The sequence below is a fragment of the Stenella coeruleoalba genome (genome assembly GCF_951394435.1).
Source record: "Stenella coeruleoalba genome assembly, chromosome: 7".
NCBI lineage: Eukaryota > Metazoa > Chordata > Mammalia > Artiodactyla > Delphinidae > Stenella > Stenella coeruleoalba.
Window position 1 is genome coordinate 68,292,626 of NC_137153.1, and position 10,025 is coordinate 68,302,650.

The window sequence follows — 10,025 nt, forward strand, 5'->3', positions numbered from 1 at the left end:
TAAGGACTGAGCCCTGGGTCACTCTACATTTGGAGGTCAGAATAGGAGTAGAAGATGAGTTGATAATGAAGTCAGAAGAAAACCAGAATTTCTAGGAAGCCAAGTAAAGACAGTATTTCAAGGAGAAATCTCAATCAACCTTGTCAAATGCTGCTGGCACGTTAAGTAGGATGAGGACTGGGAGTTGACCACTAGACTGAGCAATAGGAAGTCACTAGTGGCCTTACAAAGAGTAGCTTCAGTGGAATGGTGGCAGGGGGGAAAAAGGGGAACCATGGAGGAAATCAAAATAAATATAGCCAACTCCTAAGAGGAGCTTTGCTGTAAAGGGGAGCAGAGAAGTGGGGTGATAGAAGGGGATGGATGAGGATGTAGGTTCAAGGTAGAAAAGAAATTTCAGTATGTTTAAGTGGGATTAAATTAACAGAGAGAAAAAAGGTGATGATGCAGGAGACAGGGGAGAATTGCTGGCAATGGGATCTAATGTTCAAGTGGAGTTGTCTTTAATTAGGAGAATGGATTGCTTGTCCTCAGTAACAGGGAAGGCAGAATATATGGGCACAGCTGCAAGAGCTGGGTAGAAGTGATGGTGTAAGCCTGTGGATGCTTTTCTATCAGTTTACATATTCTCAGTGAATTGAATGCCCCTTCATCGGCTGAAAATGAGTATTGATGAGGAAGTGCTAGGAGTTTGGGGAGATGAGAGAAAGCATGAAATAAGTCATGGAGGAGAATGGGAGAGAAAATGATCTAGGGCAGCATTAAGGCCTACGTGAGATGAGTGACTTCAGATTTAAAATGAGACCAGTCTTCATAATCATGAGTTTTTCTCCAGCCACACTGGAGCTGTGCACATGTTAGCCTGGGACAGAAAGAGAGTTAGACTGAACCAGGGTGAAATGTCGCCAGACAATTATGAGTTTGGAATCCAGAGTAATGGAGCTTATCCCTTACTTCCTTGGGTGCATGCTGGGAGAACTCTAAGCTCCAGTGTTGCCAGAGTGCTAGTTTAGAAATGGCTGAAGAAGGGTGGACGTGGTTGGGTAGAGAGCACTCTTGATTCACAGAATGTAGCACATGCCTGTGGGGTCAGAGAACGTAACTAGGAAAATCTGTCCCCCAAAAGAGAACACAGGAATGCTAACAGCAGCTATGGACCAGAAGAGATAAGAGATCATTTGGATTAGAGGTAGGCAAGATTTGCAGCCAAGAGGGTACCTCAAGGATAATGGACTCTAGGCATGGGTGTTTGCAGAGTTTCCAAAAGAATCAGGTGGGATCAGGCCCCCACAATGGTCAGCAGGTTCAGGTATCCAGGGAAAAGATGCCCAGTCTCCATGTCCCCATGGTGGGCAACAGCAAGGACATGTGAGCCATCCCTCCTACTCCCACCCTCCTGCCACCATAAATACCCCCAGGTCCAGGAGCCACCTTGGTAAGGAAAATGAGGAAGAAGCATACACCCTGAAAGATGGAGCATTTCTTCCAAAGACACTGGGGTGAGATAGAATTTTAAAATGTTTCATACTGGAATTAAATGAGTTATATTTGGTTAGTTCGTTGAGTCTTCCCCCACCCTTCTCACTTCTACCCCTTGGCACACCAGGAGCTCTAAAGTCAGATGATAGCAGTTGTGGGAAATAGAGGAAAGTGACATAATTTTTTCTCATTTGATTTGTAGTTCATAAACTTCTACTTGGGTGTAGACATTTTGGATTATTTAGGGATTTAAATCATACATATTATTCCATGTAACAAAATATTAAAAGTATGAAGAAGTCTGGAGAAAAAAGGAGTAGATCCAGACATTCTAGGGGAATACTAACCTCACACTAGACCATGAAGCCATGAAGATCTTGTGAATTTTCCAATGAGCAAGAAGCAAAGCCACTTGTAACCAGGTGGTATTAGATCTTGACTTCTCACCAATCTATGTATATTGGTTAATATCAACATGAGAATGTCTGCTCTGAGAAGTCCACTCTACCACCAAAAACATCCTGTTTTTTTCTTTTTTCTTTTTTTTTTTTGAACAAAAATTGCTATGGAGCTTTCACACCCATTAGGGAGATTTCCAGTTTTGCACTTTGACCCTGAGGTACGTTAATGATCCCTCCGCCCCATTAGCTCTTGGACTGTATCTTAGATGTCATCAGCACCCTAATGGGCAGTGTCCTGTGATTTGACAGTGCTACAGCTGTTTGAGGATTTTGTCTTTTTAAAATCCAAGCCAAAGGCCACTGCAGCTCAGGAGAATCATGTGTGCTCTAAGAGTAGAGGTAAAATGAGGGCAAAGTAGGTTTTCCAATGGCCTTGTGCAGTGCTCAAAGTTGTTATGTTCATCAGTGACCCAGTGGGCAGACAAGGGCAATGAGGAAGCTTCCCTGTGGAATCAAAGGCACTAGCACCTGAGAGAATGGGCCATTCAGAACCATCTTGGGCCACATCTCTATCTTTACCAAGAGCTCAGCATGACAGAATGTCCTGCCTTAGAATGGAAGCTGTTAGATGGCATCTGGATTTGGACAAAGCTACTATTATCCCTACTTTCCTTTCAGAATTCAGTCCTGCCAAGTTGCTATAAGGATTAGTGATAACGTATTTAAAGCAGAAGACATATACTAGGTGCTCAAGAAATGCTTGCTGTTATTGCAGAAACAATGTGAATAGTATTAGTATGAAGCAGTAGTTTTCAAAGATCTTCTCAAAAGTCCATGGTTAAAAAAGGGAAATTTAATTTAGACCAATGTTTTTCAAATCTGGCTGTGGTCAGAATATTTTCTGAGGCTTGTTAAAAACACATACCCTGGTGTCAGTCCTAGACATTCTGATTCACTTTGGGGTAGGGAGTGGGCATCTACATACTGATAGTTTAACAAGTTCTACAGGTGATACTGATGCACAAACCAGTGGTTCTCAGCCCTGGCTGTACATTAAAATATTAAAATAACTGGGGAGCTATGAAAATTACAGATGCCAGGGCTGTACCCTGGGCCAACTGAATCAGAATCTCTGGGCAAGCAGACACTGGTGTTTAAAAAGCTCCTCATGAGATTCTGATGTGCCACTAAAGGGTCTCTGGTTTACATCATCATCACCTGAGGTGCTTGTCAAAAATCCCAATGCACAGGCCCCACCAATGCTATTCTGTACTAGATTTATTTGAGTGGATGCCCAGGGATCTGCATTCTAGCAAACTCCACAGGTTTTTATGCATAACCAGTATTAAGAACCACAGTTATAGACAATAATTCTCAAACTTAGCACATTGGAATCTCCTGGAATAATTTTAAAAGTACTGATAGTTTGGTCTCACCCCCACATATTCTGAATGAATTGGAATGGGCTGTGGCCTGGTCATAAAGATTTTTTAAAGCTCTTTGGGTGATTCTAATATCCAGCAAAGCTTGAGAAGCAGTAGTCCCTAGGTCAGTAGCATCAGCATTATCTTCTGGGAACCTGTTAGAAATGCAAATTCCCAGGCTTCACCCCAGACCTACTGAATCAGAAATTCTGGGGGTGGAGCCCAGTTATCTGTTTGGTTTTTTTTTCTTAATTTTTATTGGAGTGTAGTTGATTTACAATGTTGTGTTAGTTTCAGGTGTACAGCAAAGTGAATTAGTTATACATATACATATATCCACACCTGTTTAAGATTCGTTTCCCATATAGGCCATTACAAGAGTATTGGGTAGCGTTCCCTGTGCTATACAGTAGGTTCTCATTAGTTATCTATTTTATATATAGTGTGCATATGTCAATCCCAGTCTCCCAGTTTATCCCTTCCACCCTTATCCCCTCGTAACCATAAGTTTGTTTTCTACATCTGTGACTCTACTTCTGTTTTGTAAATAAGTTCATTTGTACCCTTTTTTTTAGATTCCACATGTAAGTGTTATCACATAATATTTGCCTTTCTGTGTCTGACTTACTTCACTCATATGACAATCTCTAGGTCCATCCATGTTGCTGCAAATGGCATTATTTTGTTCTTTTTTATGGCTGAGTAATACTCCACTGTATATATGTACCACATCATCTTTACCCATTCCTCTGTTGATGAACATTTAGGTTGCTTCCATGTCCTAGCTATTGTAAATAGTGCTGCAATGAACATTGGGGTGCATGTATTTTTTTGAATTATGGTTTTCTCTGCGTATATGCCTAGGAGTGGGATTGCTGGGTCATCTGGTAGCTCTATTTTTAGTTTTTTAGGAACTTCCATACTGCTCTTCATAATGGCTGTACCAGTTGTGCTTCTGGTGATTCTATTGCACACTAAGGTTTGAGAACCAGGGACTAGATCTTGCTAATTAGCAAGAATCAATTAGCAAGAATTCATGGATCAGATTAGCTGGTTGACACTTTGATTCAAGGGGCTTGACCCAGTCCGTTTCTACTGAAACAATGGGAAAGGCTGGCGGTGTGCAGCCCAGTTGAGGGGTGCCTAACTCAAGGCTGCCCAGAAAGGTTAGCCTCTGGGTGTGTGTGTGAAATGAAGAGCTCTGATCAGCCCTGAACACATGGGTTCTTTCTCATTTGAAAAGCCATGTTTGGGGCTTCCCTGGTGGTGCAGTGGTTAAGAATCTGCCTGCCAATGCAAGGGACACACGTTCCAGCCCTGGTCCAGGAAGATCCCACATGCCGTGGAGCAACTAAGCCCGTGCGCCACGGCTACTGAGCCTGCTCCCAAGAGCCCGCAAGCCACAGATACTGAGCCCATGTGCCGCAACTAGTGAAGCCTGCGTGCCAAGAGCCCATGCTTCACAACAAAGAGAAGCCACTGCAATGAGAAGCCCACACACGGCAACGAAGAGTAGCCCCCGCTCACTGCAACTAGAGAAAGCCCATGCACAGCAACGAAGACCCAACACAGCCAAAAAATAAAAACAAACAAATAAATACATTTATAAAAAAGGAAAGAAAAGCCATGTTCTACCAAAGGAGAGCCCAACCCTCTCAAGGGCTTTCAACAGCTGTTCCAAGCTTTGGTGAGAACTAAACCCTAGACACCATGTTAAAATTCAGCTTCCTGAGCCCCATGCCAACAGATTTTGGTTCTCTGGGTTTGGGGTAGGCACCAGGAAATAGCATTTTAAACAGGCACCCACGGTGATGCTGATGTAAGTGGTGTGTAAACCAAGCTCTGAAAAACATTGGTTTTATGGGCTGCTATCTCAACACTTTGTGAGACCAACTTCTGAGACTTTCAGATTTTAGCCCTGGTTCAGCTTCAGAAGGTGTGGGCTCCTCCATCGGCGTATGGGTAGCAAACCCAGGTCACTATGTGCAAAGTCACTGGCCGAGCTCTTCTTCCAGCACCTGGTTCCAAAGTGAGGCTTTTGATGTCAGCGAGAAGCTTCTTTTGTTCCAGGCCTTCCCAGCCCCATTGTTGCACTGCAGTCTGGCTTTGAAATGTCACTCTAGTGTCCCCACCCTTGCTTAGAAAACTTTGCTATATGCAGAATCCAATGTGCTTCACCTGACCCTAATTCCTTGTGACTGAGGCCAGAAGCAACAGGTCGAAGAGGCTCCTTCTGAATAGAAATCCAAAATGCTACACATATTTGGCCTCCAGGCGGCGCCAGCCTTTTGGAAAAGGAGGTTGTTTATGTAACAGATTGGCAGTTTCAGCTGCTGTGTAAATGTCATTCTTTAAAAATAAAGATGAAACTCTCAGTTAACTCAAACAGGAGCAAATTAAAAAGTAGAGTGAAACATCTATTTCATGAACACAGTTCATCTGCTGTCTCTGGTACTTCAAAATGATACCTTTTCTCCAAATGATAACTGGCACCCTCCCACTGGCTTTAGCTAGGCAGTGACAAAACAACAGATCAATTCACTCACTTCAGTGAAGAAGAAAAAATCCAGTCAGTTAGGATGGGCTTCATGTAACTCACACACATGGAGACTGAATCCTTTCTATGCAACCAAACATATGAGCAGAGCCACTGAAACATGACTGAGGTGTTAAGTTTGTCCCCCAAAATGCAATAAGGAAGTTTGTAATGAATCTCAATTGTTTTTAAACCCAAAGGATGATTATTCTTTGTGAACTCACCAGGAGGGTCCTTGAAATATCAGTTTTCAGCCATTATAAGGGTATGTCTTTAACATGTAAAGCCATCTCATTTAGAGGGCTTTCTGTTCCGTGTGCGAATGCAAAATCTCAACCTTAGCTTCAAAATGGAATCGCTTGGGAAGCTTTTAAAAATTCCAAGGTTCAGGTACATATCCCAAGCCAATTAAGTAAGGATCTGGAGGTGGGACCCAGGCAACAGTCCTTTTTTAAGCTCCTTAGGCGACATAATGTGAAACCACCCCTTTCTGTTTGCAGCTATTTTCTCTGGAGTTCAGACCCTAGTCCTTGGGGCTGGGTGCAGGGACCAATCTCTAATACTCACACTGCTTTCTCCCAGTTTCTCTTCTCCTAGGGTCTGCTCCAAACCTCGTGCAGACCAGTCCCTAGAGGGCCCATCTCCAGTATCTTATGCCTATTATCCCAGGTGTGTCTGAAATCCAGTTGTGGCTACACCTTGACCTCAAGCTTGGGGCCCCACCACATAGTAATTGACTGGTCGATATGAAAGATAGCTCATTGTCTAGTATGATGGTTCCCAAATACCAGTCCAGAGTTAATTCTTATCCTGAATAAGAATAGCTCAAGGAGTTTGTTAAAATATGTATTTCTGGGCTCAACCTCAGAAAACCCCGTTCAGTTGGTCTGGAGAAAGACCTGGAAAGTTGTGTTTTAACAAGCTAAGCTTCTGGGGGAAACTGATTTAGTCCAGTGCCTCCAATACATAGAGGTAACAGAATCTCAGAGGAGATGTGACTTGTTCAGGGTCATTTGTCTAGTTAGGAGAAGAGGCAAGATTAGAAGCAGGTGTCCTGACGACCATGAAAAGAAGACATGCTATGGAGAAATACAATTTTTGCATTTCAAAAATATTTCAAAAATCAATGAATTTTCTTTCCAACCTTACCAATTAGATATTCCAGAAAGAGCAGAGCCTTCTGAAGTCAGATCTGTGTTCTAGTCCCTGCTTAGCAATACATTAGCCGTGTGGTTTGAGGCAAGTGTTTTCATCTCTCTGAGTCCCAATTTCTCTATCTTCAAATGGGATGCTACTTGCCTCATAGGGTTTTGTGAGGATTAAATGACATAATGTTGGGCTTCCCTGGTGGCGCAGTTGTTGAGAGTCCGCCTGCCGATGCAGGGGACACGGGTTCGTGCCCTGGTCTGGGAAGATCCCACATGCTGTGGAGCGGCTGGGCCCGTGAGCCATGGCCGCTGAGCCTGCGCGTCCAGAGCCTGTGCTCCCCAACGGGAGAGGCCACAACAGTGAGAGGCTCGCGTACAGCAAAAAAAAAAAAAAAAGACATAATGTTGCAATGGAGAGGACTTACTTTGAACCCACATGAGATACTGTTTGGAGACTCCCAAAATTAGGGCAGGGAGAGGATTTTGCAATGGGTGGGAGCCAGAGAAATATGGTTTCTGCTGCTTTTGTGATCCCACTTTAACATCGTGCTATGTGATGATAAACAGATTGGGAAACGGAGGCCTACCAAGGTGCAGTGACTTGCTCAGGATCACATAGCACATTGCTTTCAGACACAGGTCTTCTGACTTATCAATCATTGCCCTTCCTTCTACATCTCCTACATGTCACCGAGGAAATTGCTTCAAGTCAGTAAGTTTTTACATTAGATGATCATAGTACTATATTATCTACTTGAATTTCTTGGAACTAGATACAGACACCAAGGATAGGTTGAGGGAAGGATCACTCAGCCCCCTAACCTTACATTCCTAAATCTGATTCAGTGGGGGAAGGGAACTTAGGACACTTCAGCAAAGAACAAGGACCCAGGGGAGGGCCTCTTGGATCCTTCTAGGATACGTATAAACGGATCCTGATGTTTCAGGTTTAAATCTTACCCTAAGCAATGTTGAAAATGCTCCCTGTTTAGCCCTGGGCTATCTGGGACCCTGCAGAAGAGATGCTAGACAGAAGCTGGGTCAGTGCCTTCCTCAGGCTAGTGGGGTGGGGATGGACCCTGGAATCATCACAGTCTCCCCGTTTTCCACACCTGAAAGCTTTGTCAACACAGGAAGAACATGGAGTTGAGATGACACTTCAGTTTGAGCAAAAACCCTTTGCTGAGTAGTGTTGCTGGATATTTCCATCTGGTAAATCTGGAAACCTTATGAGCGATAGAGGATTTTTTTTTTTTTTGAATTTTCAATTTTACTTTATTTTTTTATACAGCAGGTTCTTATTAGTTACCATTTTATACATATTAGTGTCTATATGTCAACCCCAGTCTCCTAATTTATCACCCCTCCCCCCCCCGCCACTTTCCTCCCTTGGTGTCCATACATTTGTTCTCTACATCTGTGTCTCAATTTCTGCCCTGCAAACGGGTTCATCTGTACCATTTTTCTAGGTTCCACATATATGCGTTAATATACGATATTTGTTTTTCTCTTTCTGACTTACTTCACTCTGTATGACAGTCTGTAGATTCATCCAGGTCTCTACAAATGACCCAATTTCGTTCCTTTTTATGGCTGAGTAGTATTCCATTGTATATATGTACCACAACTTCTTTATCCATTCATCTGTTAATGGACACTTAGGTTGCTTCCATGTCCTGGCTATTATAAATAGTGCTACTGTGAACATTGGGGTGCATGTGTCTTTTTGAATTATGGTTTTCTCTGGGTATATACCCAGTAATGGGATTGCTGGGTCATATGGTAGTTCTATTTTTAGTTTTTTAAGGAACCTCCATACTGTTCTCCACAGTGGCTGTATCAATTTACATTTCCACCAACAGTGGAAGAGGGTTCCCTTTTCTCCACATCCTCTCCAGCATTTGTCATTTGTAGATTTTCTGATGATGCCCATTCTAACTGGTGTGAGGTGATACCTCATTGTAGTTTTGATTTACATTTCTCTAATAATTAGTAATGTTGAGCAGCTTTTCATGTGCTTCTTGGCCAATTATATCACTTCTTTGCAGAAATGTCTATTTAGGTCTTCTGGCCATTTTTGGATTGGGTTGTTTGTTTCCTTAATATTGAGCTGCCTGAGCTGTTTATATATTTTGGAGATTAATCCTTTGTCCATTGATTCGATTGCAAATATTTTCTCCCATTCTGAGGGTTGTCTTTTCGTCTTGTTTGTAATTTGCTTTGCAAAAGCTTTGAAGTTTCATTAGGTCCCATTTGTTTATTTTTGTTTTTATTTCCATTACTCTAGGAGGTGGATCAAAAAAGATCTTGCTGTGATTTATCTCAAAGAGTGCTCTTCCTATGTTTTCCTCTAAGAGTTTTAGAGTGTCCGGTCTTACATTTAGGTCTCTAATCCATGTTGAGTTTATTTTTGTGTATGGTGTTAGAGAGTGTTCTAATTTCATTCTTTTACATGTAGCTGTCCAGTTTTCCCAGCACCACTTATTGAAGAGACTGCCTTTTCTCCATTGTATATCCTTGCCTCCTCTGTCATAGATTAGTTGACCACAGGTGTGTGGGTTTATCTCTGGGCTTTCTATGCTGTTCCATTGATCTATATTTCTGTTTTTGTGCCAGTACCGTATTGGCTTGATTACTATAGCTTTGTAGTATAGTCTGAAGTCAGGGAACCTGATTCCTCCAGCTCCGTTTTTTTCCCTCAAGACTGCTTTGGCTATTCGTGGTCTTTTGTGTCTCCATACAAATTTTAAGATTTTTTTTGTTCTAGTTCTGTAAAAAATGCCACTGGTAATTTGATAGGGATTGCATTGAATCTGTAGATTGCTTTGAGTAGTAGAGTCATTTTCACAATATTGATTCTTCCAATCCAAGAACATGGTATATCTCTCCATCTGTTGGTATCATCTTTAATTTCTTTCATCAGTGTCTTATAGTTTTCTGCATACAGGTCTTTTGTCTCCCTAGGTAGGTTTGTTCCTAGATATTTTATTCTTTTTATCGCAGTGGTAAATGGGGGGGGGGGGTTTCTTGATTTCTC